This window comes from Rousettus aegyptiacus, unplaced genomic scaffold (genome assembly GCF_014176215.1).
Source record: "Rousettus aegyptiacus isolate mRouAeg1 unplaced genomic scaffold, mRouAeg1.p scaffold_m13_p_1, whole genome shotgun sequence".
Classification (NCBI taxonomy): Eukaryota; Metazoa; Chordata; class Mammalia; order Chiroptera; family Pteropodidae; genus Rousettus; species Rousettus aegyptiacus.
The window spans coordinates 39983616-40002974 of NW_023416284.1; the positions used below are offsets into that span (position 1 = coordinate 39983616).

Below are 19359 nucleotides of genomic sequence, written 5' to 3' on the forward strand. Positions count from 1 at the left end.
ATTTATTCTGCAGCTTCTGTTTGTCAGATATATATATATATATATATATATATATATATATATATACACACACACACACACACATACACACATATATATATACATATATATATATAAATTTTTTTTCAGCAGAAACATTGATTAGAACACTATTGTGGCACTTGGCTCTTTGCATCGTCACCATTTTCTGTCTCCCTCACTTGTCTTGACCACCCTGCCCCCAAGTTTCTACCCCTTGATCAGTGCCTAGCATAATACCCAGAAAACTATAGATGCCCTGCCTCATTAAAAAACAAGTGTTTCTTTAATGCATTTGGAATCAGTCAGCATCTGTCTGCATTCATTTGGCCACTAACTCAGGCAAAGAAGGGACCCTGAGCGTAGAACCTGATTTTAGCTCCCCTCTAAAGCTGAGCATTTCTCTTTGCAGAACACTTAGAATTCTTCTTCTTCTTCTTCTTTTTTTTTTTTTGCTTCTGACCCTCCCCACTCCTTCCTTTTGATAAACAGGACAGCTGTCCCAAAGGGATGAATCCATTACCTCTCACCAGAGTTGAGTTCATTTTTCATTGCATGTTTCTGTTTAAAAAAAAAAAAAAAAGCCTTTTAAAAGGGTTGAGCATGCATAGAGTGTGTGTACTTAATTTTTAATATGTGTGTGCTCACAGCCAAGAGATCAGAGAAGCTTAAATAACAATGAAACTGAACTGTACACGTTGTATGTTTTATGTGGCACTGATTCCTAAACATACTCTTAGCAGCCAGGTATTATTTAATACTTCCCCATTAATCAAGGTGCCAAATCTAAATGAAAACCATGTTTAAATATATTTAATAAGATTATAGCTTTTGGTTGAATATCAAATAACTTTTTTTTCCTCTGGGCCAACCCTCATTCATTATCTTATATTTTTACTCTGAATGCTAGTTCTCTTGTGCTGTCAAGCCAATCTTAATTATAAAACGACTTATACCACAACCTTTTAGCATCGTGTGGGTTTCCATTGAGCCCTTAAATCTAAATGTTTTAAAGAGAGAGAAAACAACCCTGAGGTTTTTTTTTCTGGCTGAAAAATAAGATGTCTCTTGTTCGTGGGGTGAGCCCTTGAATTAAAAAGGAAATTAATAATTGTCATAGAGATACTAAATTGTTTGTAGCTTCTGTAATAAATGGTGTCTGCCTTTTAAGCTGTTATTGCTTTTAGTGTTTTGTACTAAATGTACTTTTTATGTTATGTTTTTTCTCTCCTTTTTTTTTAATCTTTTGATGATTCAGGCTTCCGTTCGTTTTGCAATAGTGACACCTAGGGACTCTAAGGAACATTGCATATGCTGCTATAATGTTCCCAGTACCTTTTTGAAAAGCAATCCCCATGCTCTTTGAGATGCAGCAACGAAATGCTTATGGGTCTTGGGGTTGAAGGAGAGAGAAGGCAATGGCAGTTGGTAAGATAGATTGCTGGTTCCATCCATCAGACTTCCGATCTAGCAACAAACCAAAAAGAGTGGTAATTAAAAAATCTTTTTATAGAGAACTAGCCAACCTTAGAGTATTATATTCTGTTTTAGCAGACTGTTAAAAGTTATTAATAAAATATCATTGTATTTATTTAATGTGTTCTTGTTTTAGCAGTTTAATTACTGTTTTCATCTTTGTAACAGGCATGTCCCATGGTGATTGCAGCAAAGTGATTATTGTATGTGGTGCTTCCATTTACTGCCTTGTAATTTCTTCTCACATCTTCTAATGCTCGTCTCTTTTCTTTCTTTACTGTTCTGTGTATTAATCCTTATAAAGTTTTATTACAGCCTTTTAGCCTATTTATTCTCTCCACTAAACTTTTTAGTATCATTTCTTCTAATTTCTCACAGTTCTTTTGTGGTTCTATATGTCTCAAAACTTTTAATCCTTAATTAAATAATCAACAAATTTGTTTATTAAATTCTTTGATTATATAAATGCTGATAAATAACTTACAAAACCATTTTGCACTATGTTAAATTCAAAACAGGACATAAACAAAGTGTTTAACTTTGTACCCTGTACAAGTTCTGTGCTTCATTTTGAAACAAAAAGTAAATCTACTACATAGCAATACATAAAATTCTTATAAACAGTTACTACCACTCTGTCACATTTCTTTGTGTGTGTGTGGCGGGGGAGGACAGGCAACATTTATTGATGCTTTCTATATGCCAAGCATTGTTCAGCTCATTTGACATGAATTAACTCATTTCCTCTCCATGATAATATGAGACGGGAACTAAAATTATCCCCATTTTACAAATGTTCATGAAATGTTTATGAATCCCCAAAAGGAAAACTTCAGCAGAGTACTATATCAGCTGTCCAGTTAGCGTGCAGTGAAAGAGTTAATGTTATGAATTTAATATTTTTAATTCTTTCTTAAACTTTGGAAGTCAGTTCAGGTTACTTTTCTTTTTTCCATTAACTAGCTTTCCCTTTGGGAGCTATTGCATCTCCTTCACCCTTTGATGCCTGGTTTTTTGTTTTTTGTTTTTTGTTTTTTTTTATCCAGCTGTGTCTCTTGAAAAGCAATATCTGCCCTCAAAGAGTTTATATTCTTTTGGCAGGAGTCCAGTAATAGTAATTCCAGAAACAAGTAATCACAGCAAATAATATGATTTCAGGTAGCAAAAATTCTGTGAAGGAAAGTAAAGCAATGTAAGGAAACAAAGAAGGACTGGAAAGACTGGGCATGAAGGACTGGCTGTGTGAGTGGTGGGGAACACCCTCAGGAAGGGATGTTTGAGGTGAGACTTGAATGGCAGAGAGCACAGCGAGTGCAAAGGTCCTGAGGTAGGAATGATCGAATGTGCCGAGGAAAAGGAAAAAGACCAGGAAGGCTGGAATGTGTTAAATAAGAAGAATTCTGTGATGTGGCTCTCCTCTCTCTCTTTCCTTCCTCAGCTTTCTGACAGTCTGTTTTCTGCCGTAGGCCATGATTTCACTGAATTCAAAGAAATGGTCTGGAAAGGCAGCATCCTGAGATGTCACCCATGGGAGTCAGGGAGTGGAGAGAGCCACAGACAAGAGAATTGAACTGTAAAAAGTTATACTCTGTGTGCCTTCCACATATACTCACATCCCACACATTTCTATCCTATACAGTCAGATTAAGATGAACATAAGGCAGTAGCAAAAATCCCAACCATCTTGACACAGTCATTTATTCTTCAGTACTTTTGTAGCACAGAACAGACCTTGGTTGTATTTCTCATCTGTATGGTGACTCTCCTTTGTGTGTCCACCGCCCACTAGACTGGAAGCTTACAGAAGGCAGAGTCTGTGTCATAATCATTCTCCAATCATTTTTTCTTTCTTGCATTTATTTATTCAAATGTTTCTTGAGTGCCATCTGTATGCCTGTCTCTTGTGCTAGGTCTATCTCTCTCTGTTCACAGACACAGCTCTAAACAAGAAAGACAATCTTTGTTCTCAGGTTTCTTATGACATTGCAGAGGAGAAATCCAATTAAATAGACAACAATAATAGAGTGTGCTCTGTGCCGTGATAAGTGATGCACCTCACCCGGCCTTGGGGAGTCAGAAAAATGTTCCAAGGAAATGACATTTGAGCCAGGACTTGGAAGTGTTAACTAAACGACACTTTAGTTTGCATGTATATGTGTGTCTGTTGAGGGACTGAGATGAGGGGAGGGTATGCAGAATTTTCGATCTTAGGCAAAAACGATTCATGAACCTAGAGGTGAACTCAACTGTGTATTGGATGAAAATGTGAATTTGAGTGAGTGAATGAATGAACGAATGAATGCTTTTGTCTACACATGTGTGATAGGGGCAGCTTATGACATGGAAGTATAAACCGAAAAGGTATTTTGTAAATTCACCTTGATATATCACTGTTCCAAATTCATCCCATAGTTTCCCTATAGGCAGCCTCTTATGGAGACACACATCATTATCAAACGGTTGCTTGCCTAGTTGATTATTCAATGACATATTTGGAGAGCAAACTAAGCATTCATTTTAGGGATGGGAATGGCCTTATCAATGAGGCTGGACTTTCCAAAGCCCCATGACTAGCATTCCTTTCTCCTGAACATTGCTTGTATGAATATTGCTTGGATGAATGATTGAAAAAAGAAGTCATAACCTCAAGGCTTTGCATAGAAAGGAGAGTAGCCGTTGGTATATTCTGCATGCCAGAGGTAGCTTGCAGGCTTGGGAATTAGTTAGCTGGGTTCTGGTCTTTGCTCTACCATTAACTTGTGATGTGGTACTGAGCAAGTAACAGTTCTCTACTGTACAGTGAAATGGTGCCAAGCAATGCCTAAGGTCCCTTCCAGCTCTGGAATTCTGTGTTCATTTTAATTCTATCTGCTGAGAGTAAGGTAGTAGTAGTATGTATGGGCACCAGCTGGGCAGCTCCCTCATCCTTCCTGGCCAGCAATCCTGTCCGGGATCCTCACCCCTCCAGAAGCATGCGCATCTGTAGGCCCAGAGCACCCTAAAAAGCTGTCCTAATCTGCACTCTCATGGGTGGTTTCCAGTCGTCCATGACCTGTTTCCTCAGGGTCATGAATAGCCATGCTCCTAATGTTCTTCTTCCCCTTATGTCTGTTCTAATGTGTTCCAAGAGGTGGGCTCTTCCTGATGTAGCCTTTCTTTAGATTCCACATAGGGAGCCTCTGGTCTGCCCATTTTCCCTTTCTCCCTCCTGCTCTAGAGCCATACTGCAAGCATTCAGATCCCTGCCCCTCTGCCAACCACCTGTGTGTCCTTCGTCAAGGTTCTTAACCTCTCTTGCCTCAGTTTCTTCAACCACGAAATGTGGATAACTTTTATTTCTAATTCATAGGATTTTTCATGAGGACTGAGATAATTCATATAAAGTAGTTAGAACAGTGCCTACCTAGCATATTATAAGAAAAAAATACATTGCTAACTCAATTCTTCTAATATTTTTTTGTCCCATTCTAGTTCTAAAACAAGCATTAGAAATTCTGAGGTAACTAGGACACTATCCCTGTCCTCAGGTGTTTAGTCCAGTACCCTTTACTGAGTGCCCCTTGTGGGTCAGACACCTGCCTAGATTGTGTCATGAAATCCTCACCATGGTCCAGTGGATGCTCATTCATCCCATTTCATACTCAAGGAAATTATAGCCCAGAGAAAGTCATATGACCATACCTGCATCATGCAATTAGTAAATAGCAAATTTGGAATTGGAGCTCAGGTCTCTTAGACTCTAAATCTGGTTCTCTTTCCACTTCTTAACCCAGGCATCAGAGGCTGCCATTACATGGTTTGTTTTGAAAAGAAAAAGAAGCAATGCATGATGGGAGTGATCATAATGGGAAATAAACTCTTTTTCCCAGCGCATCTACTTTCAGCTTTCAGGAGTGGTGGGAAGGCTCATGAACCCAGCTCCCAGCAGCCCTTGCCTTCAGCTCTTCTGAAAAAGATCTGTCTTTAAAAGCAAGGAGCCAGAAAAAATAATTCATACTAAAAACAAACTCTGTCATGAGTCATTTGACTTTGCTTTCCCCTGAACACATAGTTTATATCTTGGGCGAGCTAAGGCTAAAAGAACATCTGATATGTTTTAGTCTAGCACAGCCATTATTTAAGGAGTTTCACATCCAATGCGTGCCCACTGGACCCCATGGTTTAAATCAAGGCTTGTGCTGATGGGGCTTGACAATTTATTGTTTTTGTTGTATTAGGGTGTGATTGTGTACGAATTTTATCAAGATGACAAGAATCGCTTTGGTCCAGAATTCAAGTTCTCGGATCGTGAGCTAGCCCATGCAGTTTTATTCTGAGTGAACATGTGCACCAGAGGAATATGTATATGTACACACTCATTCAGATGTGTGAGCACCTTTGGAAATGAGAGACAGAGAGACAGACAGAGTGACAGACAGAATGAGGGAAAGGTGGTTTCTAAATGAGCTGCTTTCCATTCCCATCAGCAGAGGAGGGAGCCTCCGCTTTGGGTCAGTGTATTTCTCAATCCTGGGCAAACAGTCTGTAACGCAGAGTACAGGGCAGGTAGCTCTGTCTCTGTGGCCAACTTGCTCTTCTTTAGATAATTGAAAAATGATAGGAATATACTTAGACATTGTAAAAACTCGAACAATATAAACAGAGAACAAAACACAAAAGGCACAAACCTCTCCTGATTACCCAGAGATAATCATTATTATACATTTTATATGTCTTCCTAACCTTTTTAATACACACATCTGTAGAACCATATAGTACAAATTGTTATGCAACTTTTTTTTTTCACTTAAATTGTTCTGAAAATTTTTTTCCACTTAAATTTTGAGAGTATGTTAATGAATATAAAGTTGCCCCATACCTATTACATATTGGTAGTAATTCCAGAGTCTGCATACATAAAAAATTATTTAACCAATTTCTTATTGGTAGACATTTAGGTAGTTTCTAGTGTCTAGCTTTTATAAATGGTGTTAAGGATCATCATTGATATGGTTCCTTTTATACAAGTATAAAGACTTATCTTAGATACAGAAAAAGTGCAATTTCAATTAGAAGGATTTGTGCATTTAAAATTTATTAGCTGTGGCCAAAATTACTCCAAAAAGGCTGTCTCAATTTGTATTCCTGCCAATGGCGCCCCTGTGCCTTTGCCAACACTGGATATTGTCAATGATTTAACATTTTTGCCAATATGTTGGGCAGAAAATGACTTCTCATCATCCTCTTCCTTTGCGTCTGCCCTGTTACTAGTTAAGAATGAACATTTCTTTATATCCACAGTCACTTGATTTATGTTTTCTGTTCATGGCCTATTAATAGCCTTTCTTCATTCTCCTATGGAGTTGTTTGTCTTTTCCTCATTCATTTGGAGTTCTTTAAATACTTTGTAGATCAATCCTTTGACATATACATTGAAGACTTTCTTATGATGTGGCCCTCATCATCTACCTTTGCTAGTGATATCCTGTACAGGAGTTTTAAATTTTCATGTACTCGCATTTGTGAATTTTTCTTTATGACTTCAAGATTTCTTGGAAGCTTTCCCTATAAACTGTTTCTTCTCCTGAAGCTGTTTTTCAAAATGATAATTTTTTAAACCAAAATACACCAGGTTGGCAGAATGATCTCTGTGTTTGGGCAGATGCTCTGGTAATTTCAACGTTAATGATGGGAAAATTCTACAATCATGTGGATCACAGGCCAATGAGAGGTACCAGGGAACTAGCCAAGAGCATACAACCCAACGTCATATATATTGTCCTTGGACCATACCAGTCTCCTTTACATGCCACCAGATTTGAGGATATCGCTGTTGCTCTGAGCCTTAGTTTACTTATCCGTAAAATGGAGTGAATCATAATTTTAAAAAGTTATTATGAGGTTTAACAACTTCCATGTTTCAGCACCTGGTAGCTACTCAATACATGTTTGTTTTTGCCTTTCCTGACAAAGCCCAACCTCCTTGGACATTTAAATGTAACTGGTCATTTAACACTTTTGACTTCCAGCTCTTCTGAGGATTTCGTAGCTGAATAGTAGAATCACAGCTTGCTCAAAAGTCTGAGGCAATTTCCTCATGTTGCATCTCAGTGGGCCTAAAGGAAACAAAACACCTACACCATTGCTCAATGCTGGAAAATCCTCCAGGGTGGCCAACCCCTTGTGGAGGAGAGGAGCCAGCACTCTGGGGGCCTGCTCCCGTCCACGTTGGTGGAGAGTTCCTTCTTCCAGAGCTTTTGTAGTTTCTGGACTCTGAGCCTCCTGCCTAGACAAGGAAAATTCCTGCTGCCTTTGAAATCGTCTCTTCCCCTCACCTCACCTGTCATCCTTCACTTCTTATTGCCAACACAATGCTCAAGGCTGGAGCACAGACACTGGAGCTGGACTGCCTGGGTTCAAAATCCGCCTCTGTCACTCTTACTTGTGAGGCCTGGAGCAAATTTCTTAATTTTTTCCTGCCTCGGTTTCTCTATCTTGAAAATGGGCATTGTAGTATTACCTACCTCATAGAGCTGTTACAAGAGTTAATGTTTATAAAGCACTTGGCACACAGCACAGTGTGCAAGGAGCTACAAAGAAATCATATGTGGTGTATGAATCCTGGCTCCTCCTTTCACGGCTACTTGACTTTGGATAACATACTCATTCCAACCTCAGCGCTCTCATTTGTAAAGTAGGTTTGAAAATATTCCACAGGATTGCTAGGAAGGTCAAACGGGATAATGTATGTAATGATTATAGGTATTCAATAAGTGGTGGCGAGTATGGTAATGATTCTCGAAAAACGTAGGAAGGAACATGAAGCAAGTATCTGGTGCTCCAAAGCAAAGAGGTTGGTGATTATAAGAGAAGCTCTGAAGTCAGACACTGGGTTAGAGTTCAGCCTTTACCACTGTTGTCCCCCCTGTGACATTGGACCTAACCTCTCCAACATTCGCTTCTTGATCTACAAAATTAGATCAATACTCATATCTCCTTTCCATCCATGGGACTCTCCCTGCCTGCAGTCAGTGGTTCCTGGGCAGCACAGGCAGAGCCCGGGCCCAGTATGCCCTGGTGGATCAGGACCACAAAATAGGAAAGAGATCAAAACTCAGGAAGGGAAACTGAGGCAGAAGCGTGGTTTCTATGGATCAGTCCAAAATGATTGGGGCAGAGAGAAAAACACAATTAAGGATGTCTATCAGGATTTATCTTCAGCAACATATATCATTTAAATTATTAAAACAGTCTTGTTGGGTACTATTACTTCCAGTCTTCACCTCATGAAACTGAGGGTGAGAAAGGTTAAGTGACTTGTCCAAGGTCACACAACTAGAAAATGGAGGATCTGGGATTTGAGCCAAGGTCTGTCTGGCTCTAAATCCCTAATGATATGCTGTTAATATATGTGCTGCCTCTGTTAGGAATGACTCAGAGGCCAAGCAGGAGGGAGAAGGGGAGAAGGTAGGAGGGGAGACACTGTTTCTCTGGGAAACCAGAAGAGGCAGAGGCAGGAGCAGTAAGCCTAGAGCCCACAGGCTGCATGTAAAAGTTTGGAAATTTTGCCCTGAGAAACAAGAGAGTGTTTTCAGCTGAGGCCAGTTTCAACTGTACCCTGTGTACTAGGCTGAGGGTAAACCAAAACAGAGCCATAAATAGCACTCCCCAGAATTCTCACCACAACAGCCCACAGTGCTCCTTCTGTTTGGCAATGACTGTTGAAACACTTCTTGTGAACATGGCTGAATCTGTCACTGTTCATGAAGTCAGTCACAGCCCATTTGAGTGCGGCTTTTGGGTGTGGATAGAGATGCAAGAATCATCAGATGGTCAGCCATTATGGAGTCTCAACAAATGGCCTTGCCCTAAGAACCAGCATCCCAGGATGCGGGACAGGCCTTCCTAAAGCCACCTAGTTCAGTGGACATGCCCCAGCCTCTTACAGAATATGTTTTAATATCTATCCTTTCTCTAACTTAAAAAAAAAAAAAAAAGTATCAAACCTAGAAGAAATTTTAACAGGTTATCTAGTCTAATGCATTTAAAAGATGGGACATTTGGTTCCAGAGTAGGAGGTTATGCTCCCAAGGTCATAGACAGAAAATCCAAGACTAGAATCCAGGCCTCCTGATTTTTAGTCCAAAGCACATTAATGCCGCCCTCCTGAACCTTTCCACTGCAGTAACAAAAGGTCTGCCAGCCTCTCCAAAGGCAAGGCTGGGATGTGGGAAAGATGAGAAGGAGGTTGTGTTTATACTTCATGCTTTTATCTTCCTCCCAACCTTCCTCCTCCACCCCATTTCAGTATTTCCTCTCACCTGTCAAAACTAACTAGTCCTGTCTGCTCAAACCTCATTCCTTGAGAAGCAGCTCCTTGTATTTCCAGAGTTATTGCTGCTCACCTATCCAGGGCTTTTTCTATGAAGCAATGCTACCTCTTGACCAGTGGAAAGGCCCCTGGACCAATAAGATGCCTGGCTCAGCCTGTACTGGGTGGGCTTACCTAGGCGACATTGCTTCCTACCCTAGGCATTGTTCCTCATCTCTTGGGTGCAGATGAAAAAGAGGAAAGGAAGGAATGTTAACTGATCAGCTGATACCATGCTGGATTGTATAACCACATTTAATTTTTCAATTGGATTATGTGAAGTAGGTATCTCCCTTTACAATTGAGGATTTAAAAGTTTAGAAAGACAAATCACTTGCTCAAAGCCACACAGCCAGAAAGTGAGAGTTGGGACCCGAACCTAAATTTGTCTGAAAATCCAAAGTATAAGCTCTTTCAGGTTCATCAGGCTAGAGAAAGTGAGATCAATGTATATGCACACATACGTACGTACACACACACACACATACACACACACACACACACACACACACAGAGTAAAAGAGTGCTTCCTAAAGTGTAATATGCTACCCATCAATGAAAGGTGATAAAGATGATTAGCCACCCAGGCCAGGCCAAGAATAAAATGGCTCCCAACAGGCCAGTGCTGGCCTCTGGGGACATCTGCCTTCTGCTAAGAATTCTGGGCATTGAAGCCATCACTCAGAGTATCTACTTACAAGTGACAGGAGTAGAGAGCAGTTTAGGAGCAAGGATCTGTCAGCTAATCGAGGAGCTCTCCAATGTCATCAGAGGGCTACTGCAGGCAGGGCTGGCTTCATAATTTGTGGGACCAAGTGCAAAACAAAAATGCAGGACCCTGGTCCAGACCAGGGAAGTCACCCCTTCCCAGAAGCCTGCTGTCATAACTCATGGTGACCCCCAGGGTCTCCAGCTTCTCAGCTGCCTACCCAACACTCCATGGCAGTGGGAGGCGTGGGGGGTGGAGAGCCACTGCATCGCCCCACCCTGTACGGAACACGACAGGCTCACTACCCAACCTGGTTCTCCCCACACCTGTGGTTGTTTCCTCCCACCCCATGCCACCCTTTCACCATCAGGGGTGCGTGGCCAACAACAGTGATGTGGAATAAGGTACCTGAAGGCAAAAAAACAGACAACTAAGAACCAGGAAAGAAAAGGCAGCAGCAGACTACGCAGCCCTTGCTCCATCGTCCCATCAGCCTTCCTTTACAAAGCACAACTTCTAAGGTAAGATTAAGAATTTCAAGACAGCATCTGCAGATCACCAAACCCCAAGCTTGGGCCCTTCCTGGTGTGGGGCCCTGGGTGACCACAGAAGTGACGCATCCACGAGTGGCCCTCACTGCAGGTCCTTAACAGAGTTTCATTAGCCTAGGGGAAATGAAAAAATAAAGGCAGTGTATAAGTTTTTAATGAAGCTAAATGTAGAGAATTTAAATGATTTCCCTTTATTCTAAAATCAAGGTAAGCTTTTTTTTTTTTTTTTTTTTTTTTTTTTTTAGTATTAAAATCTCCTTTTTGTTATGACAAAACAGTCAGAGTAAATGTTGAGTAGTTGCTTTTTTCTAAGGTCCTTATATGGCAAAATACAAAGCTGCTAAATTTTTTCAGGTCTCCAAAAGGTTTGGATACTTTATAGGTCTAAAGTTTTAGAACTCCTGACATGGGCCTTCTGTGAAGATAGCCTTTCCGGCTTGTGGAAATGCAGGTTCTTCCTTAGCCATCAGCATCAGAAAGTCTCCACCTCACATACAATGAGTATACTTCAGTATGTTCTAGGTACATCTCTGCTTTTGTGAAGTCTAAAGTCTGGCAGAGTCTGTTAGAAGAGGCAACACAGAATAAGGGCATCAAAATGAAAATTCAAAGTCTGAAACTTCCCAGTTTCTTAGGACCCTAGAGAGAGAAGGGCACAATGTCACTCATTTCTCCAAATCTCCCAACTGTCCAGAGAAGTGAAGTGGAACAGTGATCATGTACCCGCAACAGACCTCATGTCCTGGCATAATTATCAATAATCGATAACTAAAAGTGTCTAGGACGCAAAGGCAAGTTTATTGGGATCTATGGCAACTCTGATTAAATGCCCCTTCAATTTTCCTGAGGTAACCAGCCTGACAGAGGCTGCTGTTTCCCTGGGCGGGAAGCCCGTGATGGCCAGCTGAAGGGTTGCATCTGTCCTGCCAGAGGCTTGGGTTGGGTGTCAGCCTGGAGCCTGGAGGATCCATGCAGATTCTGGGCTACAAAGACCTAGTGGTGGGGGAACCTGTTTGACTTCTAGTCCAGTGGCTTCCACCTTTGCATAGTCTTGTAGGATTGTCAAGTTGAAGGCCAAGCCTTCTCTTTTTTTTTGATGAGGGAAAACAGATCAATACAAACAGTCCACTGAACTCTGGAAATAGACAACAAGCAGAGTCTTTTGGAGAATTGTCACCGAAATAATTTTACTCCAGAAGAATTAAACATAAAGCAGACAGCTGATTGCTGTGAAATCCACATGCACAAAAACAGCCATTAGAGTGTCTTCTCAGCTACAGAACCAAGGAGGTTTTCTATAGAATCTACTGGTTGGTAGACTAGGCTTTGGGGTGAGAGGAAAGGAGGAAAAGAAAAGAGAAACAATAAGTCACATAGGTAGACAATTTTGAAATGTACAAAGTCTGGGCCATTTAATGGGATTATTTTTTTCTTTTTATTCCATGTACGTGAAATACGGAAAGAAATCTTTGCTGTACCAGCTTTAGAGTTTCAGGTTTAAGAAGCCAATCATTGACCCAGGGAAAGAGTTACATAAATCACACTTTCAGGGCCTTCAGACAAAGAACTTGGGGCAAGCTGGAGAGTTTGCAGGGAATTTTGGTGACATTTCTGTATGCCCTTTGTTTCCCCCTTTCAAGAAAAGCTCTTTCTTTCCTTGCTTTCTCACATAACAGCTTGGAATTTGTGCCCCACCCCCCAAAATGCATTTGAATTTGCTGGGTTTTTTAAGAGTCAGGGCATGAAGCGTTTTCCATGGTAGAAAAGTTCTGGCATTCTAAAGCAGAACTAATGTGCGATTTGGGAAGGCTGCCGTATTTGTGCACTTAATTAGGCCTCCCCAAAGGCAGCTGATCCATTGTGTCATAGGAAACCGACGCCGAGGCCAGGGAAGGCTGAGACTGTGTGATCACCCGAGAGGGTAGTGAACATGGACTGCACACCTGTTCCCCAGTGACTGGAATCAGGATTCCAAGGAAGTAAAGTCGGGGCTTTCCAACAATGCTTGTTTGGATCCTGGGCCCGGTCTCATCATTTGATGTGTCACCAGTGTTTGTGCCAAGTCCCATAACACTCGGAGAATGAGAACTAGAGCAAAGTTCGTTCTCTTTGGGTCTATGAAATCAGGTCTTGGTTCTGATAAGGAATTCGAAGTTGACAAAAAATTGCAATGGAAAGAAGTACTGACTTTAGAGTCCAAGCCTGTGCTCTGACTCTGATTCTGCCTCTGTTAGAAGATGTCATATCTTAGAGAAGTTAGTTAAGTTCTGAGCTTGAGTTTTCTTCTCCTCAAAAAAGGTCGTTCTAACACCTGTCCATGGTTTCATTACAATATCAACAGCTAGTATTTGTTGAGCAATTACTTTGTGCTGGGTACTCTTCAATCCTCTGGCTGCGAGGAGGTAGAGTCTCTGTTGGAGGTTTTGAAACTACTTACTCCCTATACGCCAATTCTTGCCCACTTCCCGTTTTTGCAAATAATGTCTAATTGGAACACAGCCATACCCATTTGTTCACATGTACTCAGTCTGTGGCTGCTTTCATGCTACATTGCAAGATTGCAGAGCTGCAGCAGAACCTGTGCGTCCCCCAAACCCTAGAATATTTACTGTCTGGTCCTTTACAGAAAAATATTGCCAACCCCTGCTTTAAATTATCTCAATTTAAAAATGAAGAAAATAAGCCATAGGCATTTTAAGTAACTAAGGTCATACAGCTGGTAACAGAACTAGGATTTAAACCTAATTTAAGCCTTGACTCTAGAATGTGTGCTCTTCACCAGTATCTTACGTATAATATATAAAGTGCCCAGCACAGTGCCTGGCACATAGGAGATGACTGACACATGTTCGATTAGCAATCTTTTGCATTCACCCATGACACTCATTTTCCTTCTGCCTCCCTTCCTAGGTTCCTATCAATTCCAACTGTCTTTTCCTTCTCTTCTGATTACATTTTCAATTCAGCATACTCTGGGAGGTTTTACAGCTATCATCTCAATCCATCCAACAGTTCTGTGAAAGTAGACTCATTACCTTCCTTTAAAAGATGAGAAACTACATGTGACCTCTGATCTCACAGGAATCTACACACCATTTGGGAACTCTCAGAGGAAATGTTGGTGGGGACGTTTAGAACCCTTTTTTATGCGGAAAATTAACATTAAAGAAAAAAATCTCAGTGGTTGCTTGAGAAAGGATTACAATCGAATTGGGAAAGAAAATCAAAATATTAGAACAACAGCAGGCATTTTAAAAGTTATTTAGTGCAGATCATTAGTGAGTATGAATTCAGACAAGAGGATGGGCCAGGGGCCATGGGGTGCGTGGACAGTTTCCTGGCGACAGTCCAGTGTAAGCTGGGCCTTAAACATGGAGCAGGATTTAGAAAGGAAAAGCTCAGATTTAGGCATCATGGCGTGATGGAACAGAGAGAAGACAAATGGAAATGTCTCAATGACACAGGCCTGACAAACCCCAGAGAACTGTGGGAATTAAGAATAGGTATAGACTGGGAACAGATGGTGAAGGATTTTGAAGGCCAAAGAGAGGGGCCTGGGTTTTAGAATAATAATAGTGATAATTATGATAACAGGATTGTTGACCAAGGCACTATGTATGTGTGTGTGTGTGTGTGTGTATGTACATATATACATCCTCTCTTTTAACCCGGCCAACTATTCCATGCTGTAGATATTATCCTGTTTTGCAGCTGAGAATATTAAAGCTTAGATTGTAGCCATCAAATATTAGAAATATTCCACATGCTTACTTTAACAGTGCAGGGCTTTTGCGCTGTTACTTTCTTCTGTGGAAACGTGTTTGTGGTTGGGATTTTATAGTGTGCCCTTACAATATAATTTAGGTTTTGCCAGTAAAATTGTTCCTGCTTGTTCTGATGCTGTTATGTATTATCAATTATTCATGGACTCAGACAGAGAGGAATTAGAGGCTCTACACCACCTAAGCAAGTCTGAAACTTCCCACCATAGGCAACGGGGAGCTATGGAGTGCTTTTGAGCAAGGGATGCTGAAATGAAAGAAATTATTCTGCAAACAGGATCAGGCTGGATAGGAGCCAGAAAAGACATGAAGGATGAGGTGGAATGAACCCAGAAGTGTGATATGCAATTGTGAGGCAACCTGGGATTAAGCCACAGAAGCCTGGGTTTGAGATGACTGAAGAGGACATAGCAAGGCAAGAAGGGCATATGAATGGAGTCAGAAGATCATAACCAGAACCAGCACTGCTCAGACCCTCCTACTAGATAGCTGTGGTTGAGGAACAGAGGACTTGGAGTCTGAAGACTTAGGTTCAAGTCCTGGCTCCACCGCTAAAAATGTACTGTGTGAGGGAGAGGAAAAGGAAGAGTTATGTGCTGATTGAACTATACAGTGTCTTCCCATTGGCTCTGGGAAGTGGTAATAGAACTATACATGAACACTTCTTTGTGTCAGCACTTTCTATATTTTCTTCTAGCTATTTTCTATATATTAACTCATTTTACCTTTATATCCATGAGATAGGGGGCATTGTTATCCCCTTTGAAAAGATGGGAAGATCAAGGCATAAAGAGGTTAAGGCTATGGTCACACCATTGGTAAATAGAGAAACTAAGCTTTGAACCCAGGCATTTTGGCCCCTGAATCCATGCTCTTAGTCTCTTTCACACTGCCTCTTAGGTGAGTTTACCCAGAGAAGCATTCTGGGGTTAAAGTTATCCCATTCCACCCCTTCACCTGTACATTGACACTTCCACCTTTACACCAAGGGGGTCAGGACCTCCCACTGAGAAGGCTCCTTGCCACAGCCTCGTGTTGATCACAGCCTGTCAGGAAACTTTCTCTGTATTCCTCCAAACCCAGGACTCTCACTCTGGCTTCCTGGTTCCTGGCCACTCCCAGCACCCTTAGTTCTAGCTTCTACCTTAGTAGGACTGGTGCCCACTACCTCTCCTCCAGCTCCCCTTCTCTGAATAATTTACTTTTGCCCTCGAGGCACTTTTACCTCCAGCTCAGCACCCAAGACCCCTGCTTCCCCCACCAGCCCACAAGAGTGGGATCCCCACTAGATTTGTACTAGCTCCTCGGAAAAGGATTGGACCATTCAGCCACCTTCTCAAGGGTTGGTCCCTGGCAGCTTTACCAGTCCCACTTGTTCCTGGTAGCTGTCAGTCCAACCAGATGAGGCTATTCTGGGGAGCAGCAAAAAGACTTCTTCACCCTAGTTAAGTCTTTCTTAACATAACAAAACAAAAACCCCAGCCAAAAGTACCTTTAAAACATGAGCTCTAAAATAATCCATGGGATGCTATAGCAGTTAAGGGCTCATTCTCTGAAATCGGAAGAATATGGATTCGAAATCCACTTCTTCCACTTACTAACTATGTCATCCTAGGAAATTTGCCCAATTTCAGTTCTTCGTTTGCAAAGTGGAGCTAAAAAAAGAAGGCTTACCTTACTATGAAGTTGTGAGAATTCAGTGAAATGCTATATGTGAGCACATATCACACAGCACCTGACCAGCAGCAGTAAGTGCTCAATCGATGATAATTATTATCAGCATTATATTGTCATTACATAAAGTATTATTCAAGACTTCCTGGATATATTTCATTCAGACAGTTAGTTATTCAACAAACATTTATCAAGAGACTACTACTTGACAGAACCATGCCAGGTGCAAATATAAGATATATAAGTATGTTTATCAAAGAAAACACTGCATGTTAATCATTTATTATAGGTCAGACATAGTTCTAGGCATTTTAGAGACGTTATTTCATTTAATCTTGATAAGGGCTTTGCAGACAAACATTATAATTGTCATTTTACAGATAAACAGAGGTTCACAGAGATTAACTCTCCAAAGAGGTGGCCAGGGACTGAGTAGGTACTAATTACCCTTAAATAACCCAAGATATTCTGAGCTCAGGTCCCCAGTATTGAGAGATCCATGTTTTACTCCCATACTCATGTAATAGCATGTCTTTGTTTAGGTACCTTTCTGGTTAAAGGGAAGTTCACAGGAAAGTGTTGATTTCATCCTTCTTGGTCCAAATCTCTGAAAGAAATGAGCATTCTTGAGCCTCTCTTAGTATGCAGTCCATGAGCCCGATGGGCTGTACTGTGATGATTGGGGGTTCATCATCATGCAGGGTGCCTTCTTTTATTATGTAGAACTAGAAATAGAGATGGAGAAGGCGGCAGGTAAGGAGCTCATACTGGACTTAACCCAGGCATACTTTGCAAGTTATTTTGCTTTGCTTTTGAAACAAGTTCCTGTCATGAGCTTGCTTTTTGGATTTGTGCCTTCAGCCTCCAGCCATTGAAAGCCGAGTATGTCAAGGGAAAAAAGGTCCTTCAGTTAGTTGAGGTTTTAATTCTGTTTCTTCTTTGGTGGTTTGAAACTAATTACAGACTCTGGGTTGTTGCCTACATGTACAAAATGAAATGAGAGTTTGAGCCAATTACTTTAATAACAAAGAGAGGAAAATCCACTTTTCTTTCCATTATCTAAAGATTTCAGGCATATGTAAGTTTTTTAAAAATTGAATTATATGAAAAATTGGCCTCAAGCCTTCATTTCACTTTGTAGATGTAGAAACAGTCTCAAATTTTGTTTCAGAAAGGAGATGACAGGTCTTAGACTGCCTCCACGGAACTACAGGATCTCATTGGAACAACTGTGGCTAAGAGATTTCGGTATTGTTATGATCAAATATCTTTTTGTGCTTGGGGGCGGATGGTGTATTATGTATTTCAATTTTTAAAAAAGCTCGCATACCTGGAATAAATTTCAGGATGAAGAGCTTCTATTTGTCTTATTTATTGATTCATTTATTTAGTCCTTGCCGTGGCCTTGAGGACCTGCCTTTTCTGACTTTATCTCCTGCTCTTTTGTGCCTACCCAGGCCACCTACCCATCCACCCTGGCTTCTTTGCTCTTTCCACATACCGTACACATCCACTTCAAGGCTTCCATACTTAGAGGTCCCTCTGCACGGAATCCTCTTCCCTTAGATATTTGGCTCACGTGCTCATTCCCTTCAGATCTCTGTGCAGTTATCATTTTATCAGAGAGATGCCACTCCTGGCCACCCTATACAATTGCCCGCTCCATTCCTATCATTCTTCAGCCCCCTGACCTACTTGATTTTTTCATTTGACATATGTGTGTACATGTGTACATTATTTTAATTAAGCTTACTTTTTAGGAGTTTCTTTACTTACAGAAAAGTTATGAGGATATATACAGGGAGTTTTGGTAAGCCCTATACTCAGTTTTCTTTATTGTTAACATCTTACATTAGTGTGGAACATTTGTTACAATTGATGAACCAGTATTGATGCATTACTATTAGCTAATGTCTATATTTTATTCAGATTTCTTTAGTTTTTATCTGCTGTCCTCTGTTTCAGGATCCCATCTAGTATATTAGATTACATTTAATCATCCTGTCTCTTTAGGCTCCTCTAGTTTTTGATGACCTTGACAGTTTTAAGTAGTATTGGCCAGATATTTGGGATTTATATGATTTTTTTTCTCACGATTAGACTGGGGTAAAGTTTTTGAGAAACAAAACCACAAAGATAAAGTACCGTTCTCATCACATCATATCAAGGGTACATATTATCAACACGACTTTTTACTGTTGATGTTGACCTTGATCACCTAGTTGAGGTAGTGTTTGTCATTGTTCTCTAATGTAAAATTACTGGTTTTTTCCACTTTTCATACAGTACTCTTTGGAAGGAAGTAACTATGTACAGCCCACACTAAGGAGTAGAAGTTATGCTTCACTTCCTTGGAGGTGGAATATCTACATCGATTTGGAATTCTGCATAAGAGAGTCATCTCTTCTCATTCATTGAATGAATTTATTCATTCAGTCATTTCTTTGCAACAGTGTGGACTCATAGATATTAATGTTATATTTTTAGTTATAATCCAGTACTGTATTTGTTGCTCATTTGTTGCAGTTTTGATCATTAGAAGCCCTTCAGGTAGTTTTATCTCTCTGACATAAGCCCATAATTATGTTTTCTTTAATTACTTTACTACTTTCTGGCACTACAGAATGTTCCAGGCTCATCGTGTATATTTCCTGCCTCAGCCCTAGAATCATCCACTTCTCCAAGGAGCCCTGATTTTTTTTTTTCAGAATGGTATTAGAAACCAAGATCTAAGTACTAAGTGTGCTGACTGCTTTTGAGCTATTGTTGTCTCTAGGCTCTCCCAGCTGACAGTGCAAG

The 19359-nt window shown here is 40.7% G+C and overlaps 1 protein-coding gene and 1 long non-coding RNA gene across 15 annotated transcripts in view; one reads left to right on the forward strand and one right to left on the reverse strand.

Moving 5' to 3' along the window:
- FGGY (FGGY carbohydrate kinase domain containing) overlaps positions 1 to 19359 on the forward strand; it is a 401184-nt gene that overhangs the window by 317247 nt on the left and 64578 nt on the right. The window lies entirely within an intron of this gene.
- On the reverse strand, positions 448 to 17525 carry LOC107518342. Its single transcript, XR_001598828.2, has 3 exons — positions 17107 to 17525; positions 1354 to 1485; positions 448 to 579 (listed from the first exon to the last, which is right to left on the reverse strand). It is a non-coding gene; the product is annotated as an uncharacterized LOC107518342 (long non-coding RNA).